This window comes from Ixodes scapularis, unplaced genomic scaffold (genome assembly GCF_016920785.2).
Source record: "Ixodes scapularis isolate PalLabHiFi unplaced genomic scaffold, ASM1692078v2 PGA_scaffold13__105_contigs__length_92229423, whole genome shotgun sequence".
NCBI lineage: Eukaryota > Metazoa > Arthropoda > Arachnida > Ixodida > Ixodidae > Ixodes > Ixodes scapularis.
In genome coordinates, this window is record NW_024609839.1 from 28582961 (window position 1) to 28595897 (window position 12937).

Sequence of the window (12937 nt, forward strand, 5' to 3'; positions counted from 1 at the left end):
TTTCCGTCGATGGGAAAACCTTTGCTGACGTCATAGTCACCATTCGGCCAACCATAGAAGGCCGACCACAGCGACGCTTTGTATAGAGAGGTATGTTTATTTACAGGAAAGCAAAGAGGTCAACCTGCTTGTGAGTGCTGGTTTGCTACTTTGCGTGAAAAGGAAGAGAGCAGAGAGACAGCAGACAGAATAGAGAAGTAAAGAAAGAGTAAGATCACATATCCACTCGTATCCCCCCTCCCCCACACACATCCCACACACATACTAAAACACATACATACGCACTCAAAGATTGGCGACAAATAAATAGCCACACGTAAATTAAAAAGAGTGATGTCAGTTCACAGCTCTTGGTCCAGGCGGGTGTCCTTTAAGAACCGGAGTAAAGCGTTGGTTGCTTTGCATTCTTTCGCTACTGAAGTCCAGGGTCCTAATATATGGCCGAGCTCCATTTCCTGATCATGTATCTTCAAGGATTGTTTTAGTATTTTCCCTTGGGAACTATATAGTGAACAATGGCAGAGTACATGTTTGATGTCGTGTGTTGTTGAGCATGCTGTACAATGCGGTGAATCTACTTGGCCGATCATATGAAGATATTTTCGAGTAAAAGCCACATTCAAGCGTATTCGTTGCAGGACAGTTTCTGTTCGTCGTTTTATATTTCCCGGCATTCGGAACTTTAATTCCGGGTCAATATGTTTCAAGTGCGCATAATAGTAGCATGGATCCGTCCATAGTCTGGATGATATTTCTCTCCCAATTTTTCGGACTATATCATTTGCATCTGTCCTTGACAGAGGAATTGCACAGGTATTATCAGCTTCGTGGGCGTCCCTAGCAGCTTTGTCAGCACCAATGTTGCCGGGTATGCCACTATGCCCCGGTACCTACTGTAAGACAATTTCATGTCCCTGACACCTCACATCATGGAACTTCTGCATTATGTCATAAATCAGTTGAGCATTTACGTTATTCTTTCTTTTATGCATGAGCGTGCTGAGAGCGGACTTAGAGTCTACAAATATTGTCCCGTTTTGGGGGTTTTGGGTGCTGATGTAGGCAGCAGCTGCCCGGATAGCCGCAAGTTCAGCTGCTGTCGAGGATGTAATATGGCTCAGTTTCGTTTTGATTGTCGTGCTAGTTGACGGAATATAGGCTCCAATGGATGATGATATAAAGTTAGTTTACCCGTCCGTATATATGTGTCGCGATGAGAGATAGGCATGATGTATATACTCAAGTGTTAGCTGCATCATAACAGGTGTTGGGGTTGCTGCTTTTTGCCTAACACCGGGGATGTTCAATTTAATGTCGATAGAACTGCACGTCCACGGTGCTTGCTGCGGAGTTTTAGCTAATTAAAAAGTATTTGGAATATACCCATGGAGTTGCGAGATGACCTTCGAAAAGCGAGCAGTGGGTTTAACCTCCGTAATATCCGCCAGATGATGTGCTTGGCTGCGCGCTTGGTGTCGTAGGTGAACTCGAATAGTTTCTTGGGTTCTGAGGATACCGGGCGAAATTGCTCTAGCTTCAACAAGAGTTCCAATGTTTGATGTGCATTTTGGTAGTCCTAGGCAAACTTTTAGAGCCTGTGCTTGAACACTTTCCAGGTCTTTCATTGACGACTTGGAGATACCATGCATGACTGAAATACTGTAGCGTAATAGTCCGACAAACAGAGCGTTGTAAAGGGTCAAAAGTGCTCTTACTGAACATCCCCATCTCGTTCCACTTATCATTTTAATAATTTGTGTGAAGGACTTCAGCTTTTGCTTTATGCGCCTGATGTATGGGGACCATGACAAAGATCGATGTAGGGTCACTCCTAAGAATGTATGTTCTTTTACGTATTCAATTGATGTCCCCTCTATTAGAATGGGATATCTCCTTGCATCCTTTCTCGTGAAGGCGATAGCAGCGAATTTGGCTAGGGAGATTTGCATTCCATGTGAATGAAGGTATTTTACAGTTTTATTGATTGCTTTTTGTACACGTGCTCTGTTTATATTTAACGATCTGCTAGAGACCCAGAAGCAAATATCATCGGCGTAAAAAGATGTATCCACATTTTTCGGAAGCAGTTTGACAAGATGAATTAGAGATATGTTGAAAAGAGTGTAACTCAGGACACCTCCCTGGGGTACTCCTCTTGTAACTTCATAGAGATCGGTGTCTCCATCTTCAGTGGAAATAAAGATGTGTCTACCTTTCAGGTAACCGGAGACCCACGTACATAGTCTTGTACTTAGACTGATCCTTCTCATATCTGTAAGGGTGGCGTTATGATCCACAGAATCAAAGGCAGCTTTTATATCAATAAAGACGGCAGTTGTTTTCAATTTGCTCGCGTTTGCTTGTTCAACAGTGGATACTAGGTCTAAAACATTGTCAACACTGTTCCTTCCTCGGCGGAATCCTGACATGCATGTAGGAAGTATCTTTCTGTTTTCGAGGTCCCATTCGAGTCGTGACAGTATAATTTTTTCCATGACTTTCCCAACACAGCTCGATAAAGCGATGGGTCGATATGAGCTAATCTCCAAAGGGGTCTTGGCTGGCTTAAAGGGACCATGAAATGATTTTAAAATCGAGTTTCATCAACCGCACGTCGTAAAAGGTGTGAAAAGAAACACAAAAACACAAAAATAGGGAGCCCAAAAAAATTATTTGCTATAGAACTTTTAAAAGAAAACTGGACTCTTTTGCGCCTTCCTTCCTTCGCCTGTTCACTACGATGCATACGCAGAATCGGTGCACGTCAGCCGAATCCACATCGCCTATTGGGTAAGAGCCTACCTCACCAGCACCGCGATCGTAAACAATAAATAGCCGGCGAATGTTTCCTAAAAGTTTTGTTAAATAATATTCAGATCCACATTTTGTAGCATAATTAGAGATGTGTGGCGAAAATTGCCAAATTTGATAATGCTGAGAGCCAAGCGCCATCTATCGTGTGGTAAACGAAGCAACTACTGCGCGTGCGCAGTAGGGCAGGGCCGCCAGTTACTTTGGTGACGGCGACCGACGAACATTTATTTTCTTTGTTTTCCTTCCTCTCAAAACTCTGACTGACTGAACGTTTATTTTTCTACGTGTTCTTCCCGCGCGTGCCGACTTCAAGCAGCAAGAAAACAGTACTTAAAACAGACCACGACGAACAAGAACGCTGGATTCACCGACTTCGACGAAGCGTATAGGCCTAGCAGGCATTCCGACTCGGCGCTGCGTTGCTTCGTCGCAAGACCGTCTGCCTACGACCGGCTGGCGTGCTAAATGGAATATGCCCGCGCGACCCTTGTGGACCCTTCCCGTATTATAGTTTGATCACTGACCTCAATTCTAGATTAAGAGGTGAGGAGGTCAATCTCTTCCCCTTGTTTTCCGAGGCAGTGTTGACGAACACTCGTCGAAAAGGGACTCTCGTCGATTCTATCGTCTTGTTTTGTGTGATATAGAGCTGAAATAAACGCCGTATGGATTGCCTTCGTAACACGGTATGTACACTTTGTTATTGGTATGCCATTTTTATTCTGACAGACTGCACGTCACTGTCGACCCCGGTCCAACCTTTCTTTGCCGAGTGTCGCGTCAGTATCGAGTTGCAATCGTAAAAGAACGGTCCCGAAGCGCTTACCAAGAGCGCGAATACAAGACTTCCATCAAGCGTGCGCGTCCGCTCCGAGTGTAAGCAGGTATTTACGTGGCTCTTGCTGACACTCGTAGTTCAAACGTATCTTTTTTAACGTCGGCTCGCTCCTGCATCTCCGAGGCCGCGAAAAACGCCATCTACGTCGCTTTGCAAACGACTGACACGGGCCGGCCCTTCTACCAACAATGACGGGGTGGTGACAAGACTCGCTGCACTTCCCAACAGGCATACCGGCGTATGGGACTAGTCCCATGCTGTCGCTGTAGCGCAACATATCTCATTGAATTTCGCTCAGCTGCGATGCGGCGATGAGGGGCGCCGATTCAGGAAATACGTCGGTGACATCAGCGCAGTAAAACCTACCGGCGCACCCCAACTCGTTGCCGCTAACACTCCCATTCTCCTACTGCCGAGAGAACTTCCGGTTCCGGAAACGGTCTACGTCACGGCTTCTTTTGCGGTCAGTTGGAGAGAATGAAAAAGTCGATATTTCAATAATTTTTTGTGTAAAAGTTAATAAACCGAGACGAAAACGGATGCCTGTTCGGCATTCAGTGAACATTGACGGTTTAATGTAAAAGTTATCTGGAAAAAGTAAAAAGGTCATTTCATGGTCCCTTTAAGTATGGGAATCACTCGTGAAGTCTTCCACTCTTTTGGTATTCTACCAGATTCTCACGAAGCGTTATAGACATCGAGTAAGAATGTTCTAGCCGCGCTACCAAGATGTGCTAATGCAGAATAGCGGACACCATCTGGACCAGCGGATGAGTTCTTGTTTGTTGAAGAGAGTGCCTCTTTCAGTTCTATTAAAGTAAATGGAGCGTCGATGACATCGTTTTGCACTGATGCAGTGTTATGACTAGCTATAGGGATAGCCAAGTATGATATTGAGGAGTCGCGAGTAATCTGCAAGCAATAATCTTTTGCTACTTCCTTTTGTGTAACTTGCCGATGTAGTGCGATCGAACGAAATGGGTAAGTTTGCTGCGGCCTGGAACCTAAACTTCGCGTCATATGCCATATTTGCGTTACAGGCTTCCTGGGATCCAGTCTAGCACTGTTCGATCTCCATCGTTTCGTTGAAAGCTTATCGAGATGGCGTTGCACCTTTCTTTGCGCTTGTCTGGACTTTCTTATATCTTCTCTATTTTTAGTTTTTCTTGCCCTTCGTTCGGCTCGTCGACGGATGGCTCGAAGTCGTTCGTACTCCTCATCTACAGCTATTCGGCTGATCTGCATTCTTAAAGATTTTGTAGCATCCGATGTTGTTTTCTCAATAATATTAGAAAAATCTTCAATCGTGGTTATCTCCTGGCATGCTATTTCAACGTTTTCGCTGAACATATTCCAGTTAGTATATGTAAGGAGTTTTTTACGGCGACTGTTATTTAGTCCGGGTATCAATCTGTAAGTCGGAAGCTGATCACTGCCATGAGTTTCGATGTCTACAAACCAGCGACGCGGGGGCGAAATGGAAGACGATGCCAGCGTGATATCTAAGCAGCTGCTAAGTGTTGCACCTTTAATAAATGTTGGACTTCTGTCATTCAATATAGTTAGGTTGTGTTGGTGAGCAATGTTTAAAGTATTTTTTCCTCGTACTGTGGTTTTTACCCCTCCCCATAAAGGATGGTGGGCGTTAAAATCCCCAGTCAAAATATGTGGAGACGGGGTTGCCTTAATTAGCTCGTCTAGAATGTCTTTGTCGAATCTGGCTCTTGGTTCAATATATGCAGCTATTACTGTTAGAACCGTAGTGTCCTTGCTAATTGTTGCTGCCACGTATTCATTGGTAGGATGGGGATTTACATCGTGTACCACATATGTGAGGTGTTCACGTATCGCCAGTAAAAGCCTGCTGGGACTTCTTCCACGACTTGAGTGGAATACTTCATAACCGGACAAGCGTAATGTTCGAGTAACACGTGATTCCGATATTGCTATTAAGGGGAATCGATATTTGAAGGTTAATTGACGAAAGTCTGAAAGACGGTTCCGGAGGCCTCGAGCATTCCACTGAAAAATGAATGAGTTGTTACGGACCTTCTCTACCTGCACCAGGAGCTGATCAGAGGAAGAGCGATGTCTATGATTGTGGTTGTAGCTTGTGCCAGTGGAGAATCAAGGGAAACAAGAAGATTACGAATCAGCGTTGCTATCGTGTGTAGCGCATTTCCCAGGCTCTGTGATTTTGGTGTTTCACTGGATCTTAAAAGCGGTGGGGCCTTACACTCGTTATGGAGCTGCTTTGGAACCCACTGGAGCTTCTTCGATTGGCTGACGCTTTCTTGGTGTTGGCCGTGTGAAGATCCAGGTGACGTTTGAACAGGATTTGTCCCGTCAGTTGAATGGCTTGGCAGAGGTGGGAAATCTGCATCGCTCGCTGGGGGTACCACAACAACCTGCGATGTTTTCTCGATTTTGTTACTTTGGCGGTGATGACTTCTCTGCTCAGGATCTTGATGTCTGGGGCCAGATGGCTTCACCACAGACCGGGCAGCTGTGTAGTTGACGTTGTTTTCGCTGCAGTAGGCTGATATCTTCTTTTCTGTCTTGTAGAAGGTGCATTGGCGTGATGTCGATTCGTGGTTCTTTTTGCAGTTGATGCACTGCGGTTCTTTTGCTTCACAGGCACTGCGTTGGTGGTTGCCGCCACAGCGACTACACCGCTCCACCTTATTGCATACACTTGCAACATGGCCAAAGCGACTGCATTTTGGACATTGTCGAGGTTTGTCTGTGTATGGTAGGATTTTGAATCTGGTGTGGCCTAGAGTGACGTACTCTGGAGTAGTTTCTGTGGCAAAGGCGAGCTTGACGACATCTGATTTCCCTAGCCTTCTCACTTGGGTGACTGGGACAGTCGCGCGTATCCCTTCCTGGAGGTCCGCTTCTATGATCTCCTGAGAAACTCCACGGATGATTCCAATAGCTGAAGATCTTTGATGTGCCTCATATACAGTGATTTTCATTCCGCAGAGGGTTGTCATTTTGAGCAGAGTCTTTTTGGACTCGGTGTTTCTCGTGTCGATCGCCAGAAGATTAAGTCGGTAGTTTGGTCTGATGAGGATCACTCCGTCAGGTGCAATGCCATTTAACTTCTCAGATAGCTTTAGAGGATTGACCTTCGTGATGATTTGGCTCGGATCTGCAGGTTTGACGACGACGGTGAGGCCGGGGCTTGGCGTTGTGATGATGGTGTCGTCACTGGATGCAGATTCCTTCGAGACATGCTTTCTCTTCCTGGTCCTTTTCGATTTCACCAAAGTAAAGCCTGCGTTGTCGTCAGGGTCGCTCATAATGATGCTAGAGTCATCAGACATGCTGGATGCATCTGATGACTGCGCTGCGTTGCCGGCCTCATGGATCATGGTGTTTGTCCCCTAAGGGACCAAATCAGGGCCTTTTTTCAGGCGTCGTCGCAGATTTGTAGTGCTCAGATCGGGTAAGATAGAGACGAACGGCCAGATACCTGCGCAGTTTTCTGGATCCTGTTGTTTGATTCAAGGAGCGAAGAAATGGAGCCGTGTTTTCAAACACTTCGTCGTCGTCTTCGTGACGCTTTCGATCGCGCACGTTGCCAATAGGAAGTATTCACTGGACGCCATATTTGTGGGTGCTGTTTAGAGCGCATGCTCAGAACGAGCTCACATCAAAAGGCTGCTAAGACCGGCACTCTTGATGGTGCGCAATGCAATTGCAAAAGAACTGTAGAAGCTCGCTGTCAGTAAGCGGTCAGATTTCGCGCACACAGCTATGGCCGCCAGTAAATACTCCCTATGGTGCGTGATTTGCTCGCTTTCCGAAGCGACCAACATGCGTGTGCTGGGCTAAGGAGATAACACGCTTGGCTGACGACTTCTAAGTATTACAACGATGTATAGGAGGTGTAAGGTTGGGCGACGCCGCGGTGTGTTTCGTTTTGTTTTGTTTGTTAGCGTCCGTGCGTCCGCCGCTAGTGCGCCTTGGGGCGAGACATATCGGTTACCTTCCGGGGAGGTAACCGGGCGCGGGGAGTGTTTTAATTTTGTTTGAATGCGGAGGGGGCTGCCGCTCGGCGCATTCTCCGGGGCTGGTCGGGTTTCGACTGAGGGGTTCGCTGTGATTCCGCGAAGACGGCGACCATCGTCGATGTTAGGGGGCTCTCCCATTGGGTTCGTTAGTGACTTGCGCGCCTAGTTGCGAGACAGTTTGGGGGGCCCCCGGGTGGTCTCTGTGCCGGAGAAGTGTTATCCTTTTGTTTGCATATGCCTCGCAAGTGGGCTGATTTTCGTCTTCTGCGCATGAGAAAGGAAGTAGCAGTGACGTCAGAACGCCGAGCCCTGATTGGCTGATGGCGACCCCCTATCTGAGCGTCGTCTGCTCCTTTGCAAAGTCGTCTGGTCGCAACGTCGTCTGCGTCTGTCCTACCTTTCCTGCGACTTTCGGAAGTCGAGCGAGCTCGACTTCGCCTTTCAGAGAGGGCAGACGAAATAACTTGAGCGGTACGTTGTTTTTGTCTAACAACTAGCAGACGCGCATCAAAGAGTGAAGTCAAAGGACTCACTGGCAAGGTGTCCCGAGGCGCCGAGGTTTGTTTGCTAAGAACCGAGAGTGAGGGTCATTAGTGTCCGCAAATTCCCTCCCAAATACTTTTTCCCTCTTTTCGTGTGCGGCGAGACTCCTCAGTCTTTAACGGCGTCGGCGGGTTGGCGCAGTTAACGTTGTCTGCTTTACGTCTGCTAGTCGAAAAGATGGCTGCTTTACCTTTCCTGCGTCTGTCGGAGATTAACCGCTTTTTCACCGGCGAGAGTCACCGTTGCCTCGGAAAACAAGGAGATGACAACAGGAAGAGATTGACCTCTTAATCTTAAATTGAGGTCAGCGATCAAAGTATAAGACGGGAAGGGTTCACAAGGGTTGCGCGGGCATATTTCATTCAGCACGCCAGCCGGTCGTGGGCAGAGGGTCGCCGAGTCGGAGTGCCTGCTAAGCCTAGCCGGAGCTCACTTCGTCGTTGTCGGTGGAATCGTGGTGGCCGGGTGTTTGTGGATCCAGCGTTCTTGTTCGTCATGGTCTGTTTCAACTTTCTAGTACTTTTTACTTTTTTCTTGCTGCTTGAAGTCGGGACGCGTGAGAAGCGCACATAGAAAAATAAACGTCCGTTGGTCGTCACGACCGCGACGCTGTCGGCCATGCTGATTTGATCGTAAGAAGTGCGTAAGACAGCTTCGGAGCTGTCGTAGGATTTCGTCGTAACCTGCGCAAAACTTACGAACATTTCGTTTCGTGAATACGATTTTGTTCTTAAGTTTTGTCTTGCGCAAATTTTGGGCGTAAGATCGTTTCGTGAATCTGGCCTCTTCACTTCCGAAAGTCGCAGGAAAATTAAGACAGACGCAGACGACGTTGCGAGCAGACGACGCTGCAAAGGAGCAGACGACGCTCAGATAGGGGGTCGCGATCAGCCAATCAGGGCTCGGCGTTCTGACGTCACCGCTACCCCCTGCGCAGGAAGCAGACGAACTTGCCCTCCGCATACGAAGGCGGCTGCTGCTCGGCGCACCCCCCCCCCCCCCCGTTGCCGATCGGGTTTCGACTGAGGGGCTCGCTGTGGCGCCACAACGACGGCGACCATTACAGCTGTGCACTATGACCGCCAACTTTTGAGGTGTACACTAAATCCAACAGTTGCACCGTCCTCCTCATTCGTGATGAACCCGACGAGAAGCAGACGCCGAAGAGCATACAACAGCCGACGACAGCAGCTGAGGAGCAGATGAGATGCACCGCCATCTTTCGGGAGGAGTGCAAAGCAGGGCACTACCCAAGCGGGCGCTGCGGCACTCGCGGGTGAAGTGGTCGTATGCAAAATAGAGCTGGTCGTGCATCGAACCAACTAAAAAAAATTGGGTTGTGTGTGTGTTTATACAGCCTAGAACTTGGTCTGCCTCACAGGGGCGACGAGTCTCCCAGCTGTAGATGAGAAATTTAGCCAGTGCGGTACAGCCGCTAGCCTGGGGTCTTTAACGTGCACCACGCAGTAGTGATACACGACCGCACGCCGGTACGATGCTCATCCAGATCGAAACGGGCAGGGGTGGGGCTCGAACCCAGGATCCCTGGGTTCTGCAGCGCGAGCTTTCGCTCCACGTGCTCCGAGCTGGTGTGCGCTAAACCACTCGGCCACCGATCCCCCCCGAACCAACTAGGAAAGGCAGTACTCAGTTCACCCTTCAGCTGAGACTAGAAGCTCCACATTCAGCGCGAGCTCGCTGGCTTTCGCAGTGCTTTGGTTTCACTGCCTGCTCGTTCACACTTCTGTTAGAAAAGGCAGAAAGCTCGCGCTGAAGGCGGAGCTTGTAGTCTGAGTTTGAGGGTCAACCGAGTTACGGAGTATAGTGAGGACGAGTTAGGAGACATGTGGGCTTATAGGAGAGTTTGGCGTGTCCCGGGCACGTGAGTGGAAAGCGCTCGATCGCTAAGCATATTCAGTAGAACGGACATTTGGGCAAATTGGTTGAGTTGATCGTGCAAATCAGCGCGAAAAAGACAAGGACAAAAAGGAAGGATTACACGGGAGAAGCGCTGACTAAAAACTGATTTTTTATTGGAATGTGTAGACGGCACTATGTTTGCTCAATCGAAGGGCTCACAGTGGATTCTGCACTTTTTTTCTCCTTGTCTCCCACTCCACGTGCTAACCAAGATCCAGAGAATAAATCTCACTGAACGTTACAGTCAGTGAAGATTGGTTCATGGAAGATGGTCTGTTCTTTTGTAATGGAATAGACCCATCTCACTAAGCGTACAGCGCATGCGTGTCGCCGCCATAACGTTAGTTCACAGGAGGCAGACGGCCGTGCACGCGAGGGCTCGTGCCGTCTCATGATCTACCCGCGCAGAGGCTCCAGTGAGGTTGTGTCACGCGCAGAAAAAATAAAGTTCCCTCGATGCACCGCGGCAGTGGTGGCGTAGGCAAACTGGCTAGTGAAATTGGTCTATAAGTTTCCTTCATTTCTCTACACGCTTCGCTTGCTGTTTCAACAATACGGTGGTGTTAGAGAACCGCGGTTCGCACCCGCGAACCGCGGTTCTCTGCGTTTCGTGTGAACACCCCTTAAGGGGTATCCACACGAAGGAGAAATCCGCCCCTTTCCTCCGCGGAGCGCGCATTACGTGAGACATACGTCATTCCTTTTTGACGCCTCGCGGCGCCGTTCTCCTCCGCGGCGGAGGCGCGGAGGTTTCGTGCTGTCAGCACGAAAGCTCCGCAGGTGCACGCGGCGGAGCCGGGGACGGAGTTTCCCGGGTTGCTGACGTCGGGACATACGTCCGCGGAGTTCTCCTTTGTGTGGATACCCCTTTAAAGGGGTACTTAGAGTCACTAAATGAGTATCGGCCCTCCGTTCCCCGGCATTGTTGTGGGCGCCGCCATTTTGGCTCGTATGCAGAGCAGACGCAACTGCCGATCGTCATGATTCAAAAGTGCGACTTCCTCAGATTTAGATTCGTTGTTAAAGGGGTATCCACACGAAGGAGAACTCCGCGGACGGATGTCGTGACGTCAACAGCCCGTGAAACTCCGTCCCCGGCTCCGCCGCGTGCCCTTGCGGAGATTTCGTGCTGTCAGCACAAAGCCTCCGCGCCTCCGCCACGGAGGAGAACGCGCCGCGAGGCGTTAAAAGGGAATGACGTATGTCTCACGTGATGCGCGATCCGCGGAGGAACGTGGCGGATTTCTCCTTCGTGTGGATCCCCCTTAAAGGGGTATCCACACGAAGGAGAAATCCGACCCTTTCCTCCGCGGAGCGCGCATCACGTGAGACATACGTCATCTCTTTTTGACGCCTCGCGCCCTCGCGCCGCCGTTCTCCTCCGTGGTGGAGGCGCGGTGGCCTCGTACTTTTAGCTTGAGAGCTCCGCAGGTGCACGCGGCGGAGCCGGGGACGGAGTTTAATGGGTTGTTGACGTCACGACCTCCGTCCGCGGAGTTCTCCTTCGTGTGGATACCCCTTAAAGGGGTATCCACACGAAGGAGAACTCCGCGGACGGATGTCGTGACGTCAACAACCCGGGAAACTCCGTCCCCGGCTCCGCCGCGTGCACCGGCGGAGCTTTCGTGCTGACAGCACGTAGCCTCCGCGCCTCCGCCACGGAGGAGAACGGCGGCGCGAGGACAGCGAGGCGTCAAAAAGGGATGACGTATGTCTCACGTGATGCGCGCTCCGCGGAGGAAAGGAGCGGATTTCTCCTTCGTGTGGATACCCCTTAAGGGGTATCCACACGACGGAGAACTCCGCGGACGGAGGTCGTGACGTCAACAACCCGGGAAACTTCGCCGCGTGCACCTGCGAGCTTTCGTGCTCACAGCACGAAGCCTCCGCGCCTCCGCCACGAAGTAGAACGGCGCCGCGAGGCGTCAAAAAGGGATGACGTACGTCTCACGTGATGCGCGCTCCGCGGAGGAAAGGGGCGGATTTCTCCTTCGTGTGGATACTCCATTAAAGGGGTATCCACACGAAGGAGAAATCCGCTCCTTTCCTCCGCGGAGCGCGCATCACGTGAGACATACGTCATCCCTTTTTGACGCCTCGCTGGCCTCGCGCCGCCGTTCTCCTCCGTGGCGGAGGCGCGGAGGCTTCGTGCTGTCAGCACGAAAACTCCGCAGGTGCACGCGGCGGAGCCGGGGACGGAGTTTCCCGGGCTGTTGACGTCACGACATCCGTCCGCGGAGTTCTCCTTCGTGTGGATACCCCTTAAGAAGATCACGCAATATTGCTTTGCTCTGTTACGAACTGTTTAAACATTTGTGGAGGGCGGAAAGGCGTTTCCTGTGACTTCAGATAAAGCTTCAGATAACTGGCAACCATGATTTTAAGACACAATATGGCTAAGTGTCGTTACTCTGAAGCGTAGCTTATTTAGTGGCACTAGGGGTACTCACACGAGGGAGAAATTCCGGGGATTTCTTTACGGCACTCGCATCCCGCGACGAAAACCTCAGGCTTTGCGATGTGCAAAAGCCTCGCGTTTTCGTCTCGTAATGGGCGCGTGCAGGGGAGAAATCCCCTGCACTTCTCCGGGGATTTCTCCCCGGAGAAGTGCCGGGGAGAAATATATCCGGGATATCTCGCCGTATATATATATATATATATGTGTACAGGGTGTTTTTTTTTTTTTAAGCTTAGCAGAATTTTTAAAAAAGATCCATAAAAGCTAGAGTAATGCGGTCTGCACAGGTGAATTATGGTGCCTGGCGGACATTATACTCAAGAAACCATAAAACTGTAAAATGAT

At 49.7% G+C, this 12937-nt stretch overlaps 1 pseudogene; it reads right to left on the reverse strand.

The window, feature by feature from the left end:
- Positions 1-260: 260 nt before the first annotated feature.
- LOC115311970 lies at positions 261-875 on the reverse strand (annotated as a pseudogene).
- Positions 876-12937: the final 12062 nt, after the last annotated feature.